At 43.8% G+C, this 4,114-nt stretch overlaps 1 protein-coding gene across 7 annotated transcripts in view; it reads right to left on the bottom strand.

The window, feature by feature from the left end:
* The window catches only part of Hnrnpm (heterogeneous nuclear ribonucleoprotein M), a 43,831-nt gene that overhangs the window by 38,712 nt on the left and 1,005 nt on the right, over positions 1–4,114 (bottom strand). The window lies entirely within an intron of this gene.

Here is a 4,114-nt window from a genome sequence, read left to right as displayed (position 1 = left end):
GGGGGGGGGGGGCAGGGAGGGACCCGGGGATTTAGCTCAGTGGTTCTGGCGCCTGCCTCACAAGCACAAGGACTTGAGTTCCATCCCCAGTACCAAAAAAAATAAAAGACAGCGCACAGCTGGTCACCAAAATCACCTCTGAATTTCTTAAGCTTCACTCTCTAGAGATTTATATGGAATCTGGCTCTTCCCTGCAAGGCCACCTGGACCAGGTACTCAGATGCCTGCCATCCCCTTTGGAGACCCTCTGTACTATCAGCTTTCACACTCAGACTGGAACCAGCTGCCAGTGTCCAAGCACCAAAAACCTAAAACACTTGGATCTGGGTGGTATCAAGCTGACTTATTTTAGCTCTGATCCCCTTCAACTTCTCCTGAATAACACTGCAGGCACTCTGAACTTGCAAGCCTGTGGGATCACAGGTGCCCAGATCCACGCCTTTCTGCCTGCCTTCAGCCACTGCTCCCAGCTCACTACCTTCAGCTACATGAGGAACTGCATGTCCGCTGCCACCCTGGAGAGCCTGCTGTGTCACAGTAATAGGATGAGTAACTTACACCTGGAAGTATGCTCTGCTCCTGAAGAGATTTATGTTCACAGACATGGTGTACGCCAGCTGAGATGCACCAAATTCAGAATAGGCTGTATCTATTAAACCACGAAGGTCTGGTTTTGTTTTGCTCATTATGGCCTGTTTTAACTGGGGAGTCTATTACCTGTGCTCTGCTCTATGCAATTCTTGTACTCCTATCTAGTTTGATTCATATAACCTGTGCTTCATTGTGGGTATCAGAACAGAGGGCCCTGTTTTAGTGTAAATGAGAAAAGAACAGATGAGACAACTTTGGAGAATCATTGACTTGAAAGTAGGAGTGCCTTATCTGGACATGGGTCCTACCTAGACAGGACCAGAAATATGAATCTGAGTTTCTAGCTATAAATTCAGGCTTGAATGTGTGGATGAATGTAAAGAAAGGATCACAAATAAAAACAGCTACACGTAAAAAATAAAATAAAATTTAAAAATAAAAGCAAGGGGCAAAGTAACAGCAAAACTCAGACAAGATGTATTCAAATAATCTTGAACTCACATCCAATGTGTTTCAAAAAGGCTTTCCAGCCAGGGATTTAGCTCAGTGGTTCTGTGGCCTGCCTCAAAGCACAAGGTCTAGAGTTCAATCCCCGGTACCAAAAACCAAAACAAAACTAATTTCCACCAAGGATACAATACTCTTTTAAAGTATAGCAACACAAAAAATCCTTGCAGAGCATACAGAATCTGGGTTAAAACATTTCCAATGACTGCTGTGAGTGGTTACAGTGTAATATTAAAGAAGCAGCAGGTTACTTAAGTGTCAGGATGACTGCAGCAGTCTCTGGGTTAAATTGTTTTCTTAATTGTTGCAAAGTTTCCTTCCTGGGAATGTAGTTCAACGGCAGAGAGACTTACCTAGCATGCACCAATGCAATCCCCTAAACTAACTTTCAACACCACAAAATAAAGTCTCACAACTAGAAAACAGTTAACACTAAGAATATGACTCCAGAAATCTGTTAAATATAAATTTTTACTTTAAAAACAACCTACTCTGGGGCTGGGGATTTAGTTCAGCAGTTCTGCCACCTGCCTTGCAAGCGCAAGGTCCTGAGTTCAATCGCCCGTACAAAAAAGTAAAAATAAAAAATAAAATAAACCAATCTAAACTTACATGTTCCTCTAAATGCTTTTTTCCCCTGATTAAATCTACTTTGTACTCTAATCTTGACTTTAATGGGAAACATTTCTCATTAAAATAAAGCACTCCTCATACCCAGGAGAGAAGTAACTGCAAAACAAGATTTCCAGCCTGGGGACTCCACAAAGCTTGCTGGCTACCTGCCTTTTCTGTCTACAGCACAGCCCTCTGCAGGAGAAGCCATAAGTCAGAAAAATCAAGCTTCTATTTTCCTCCCACCTCTCCAAGGCCTTCAAGATAAAAATCCAAATTCCTCAGCTTGGAATTCACTGCCCACCAGCTGGCCCCAGCCAGTTCTCCAACCTTAGTCTAGCAGCTTTAGTTCTTTAGAACAATGAGCTGGGGTGTGTGGCTCAGTGGTACAGGCCCTATATTCAAACCCCTGCAACATACACAAAGACACACAGACACACAGACAGACAGACAGACACACACACACACACACACAGTCTATGAAAAATAAAGCATACAGGGGCCAGGGATTTAGCTCAGTGGTGCCACCGCCTGCCTCGCAAGTGCAAGGTCCCGAGTTTGCCCCCCACACACACCAAAATAAATAAATAAAGCATACACCAAAATCCTTCATCTTTGCTCCATGTCTTCTCCACCTCATCTCATCTTCGTCCTGGAGTAATACAAGCCCCCCTGGGGAGGGGCGTTCCACCACTCCCAACTTCTAACAGCATTAATTACTACAAAAAAAGGACTCTTCCCTCCAGACTTGGGCTTCAAGAGTTCTGCTTCAAGGCCAGTGATTTAGCCCAGTTGCAACTCGCCTGCCAGGTAAGCAAAAGGTCGGTGAGTTCAATCCCCAGTTCAAAAAAAAAAGTTTTGCTTCAAGAACTTTGTGATGCAAAAACAAGTTTTTCCACAGGGCCTACAAAAAAAATATCTAAGCATTGCCAGTTTCCATAAGTATGCTCTAGTAAGCAAGTCCCAGACTCAAGTTGTTCCCAACAAAGACTATTTTAACTCTAAAGCTTTCTGTCCAGCATTGTTTGTCAAACGACTGAGGCATAAAATGGCTATTTAAAAGTGGAGCTTTGAAAATTTGAAAAATGTATTCCTGGTGCTATCATCTGTAACTAATTCAACCTCTCACCTCACAAGGTGCCAGCAACACCCCAACCTATATACAGGAAATAAATGCACCTTTTTGTTTTGTTTGAGACAGGGTCCATTCAGGCAGACCTTGAACTCACAAACTTGCAGTGATTCTCCCGACTCAGCCACTGCAGTGCTATCACACCTGGCACTAATGTATCCCAAAGCCTTCAAACAGGGCCCTCAGAAATCCTACCAGGCACCCAATGCAAATGGTGAAAAGTAAAAATGAAATATCATTACCCAGAGATTTCCACAATAAAACGTTGAAAATAACTAGGGGGTGCTTTTCCCTTTATTTCTAAGAACCAGTTAACCATGGCATAGTATTTTGTTTCTCTCCAACGATGGAGAGAAAGAACCTGGACATTTCTCCAATTTGGTGTTTAACAACACAGCCAGCCAGTAGATAGTGAACTTTCATTACGTTCACTTTCAATCCCATAAACTATCATAGTTTCCCAAGTTAAAAATCTGAGAAGGCAAAATCAGAGACAGATTATAACAAACATAATGTGATTGAAAACACATTCTCTACTGGGAATGATGATAAAGTTCTGAACATGAATAGTGGCAACAGTTGCACAACACTGAATGTACTCCACAGCACTGCACAGTACACCTAAAAGTGGTTTTTTTAAAAAAACTTCGCAGTAGGCCAGGTGTGGTGGTGCACACCTGAGGCTGAGGCAGGAGGATTCCAGCAAGTTCAAGACCAGCCTGGACTACATGGAGAGACCCAGTCTCAAAAAAGCACAAGACAAATCAAACAAAATAGCCAGGCACAGTGGCACACGCCTGTAACACCAGCTCTCAGGAGTCTGAGATTGGAGAATCTAAGCGAGTTCCAGGCCAGCCCTAGCCCCAACTACACAGTGAGACCCTGTCTTAAAAAGAGAAAGGTTAAAAAGAAGGCAGATTTTTGTGTTCCTTTCACCTCAATGGGGAAATGCACATTTATTATGTGCCCAGTTTGCCCGATTCTCCATGGTTGCTGGTCTCCAAGACAAAACCTTTCTGCGCATCTTTCGCTCCAGCGACTGTATTCAGAATGCGTAGGTTTCACTGAGCACACGTTGACGCTTTCCTCCGTAAACTTCAAAAACCAACAGCCAGAGGCAGAGCCCCGAAGAGGCTGGAGAAGGTGACGGAGTCTGGAAGTGCGCGACCCCCTTCTAAGTTAGGGATCGCTCCCCAGGAACACTGAAGAGGTCCCCCCTACCATTTGACCTGTAGTTTTCTGAAGCTGAACTCTGACCGCGCCAATCCCTAC

The sequence above is a fragment of the Fukomys damarensis genome, unplaced genomic scaffold, assembly GCF_012274545.1.
Source record: "Fukomys damarensis isolate Sample0158 unplaced genomic scaffold, DMR_v1.0_HiC HiC_scaffold_37, whole genome shotgun sequence".
Lineage (NCBI taxonomy): Eukaryota > Metazoa > Chordata > Mammalia > Rodentia > Bathyergidae > Fukomys > Fukomys damarensis.
Note: the sequence above shows the minus strand (reverse complement) of the source record. Positions and strands in the feature narration are given on the sequence as shown.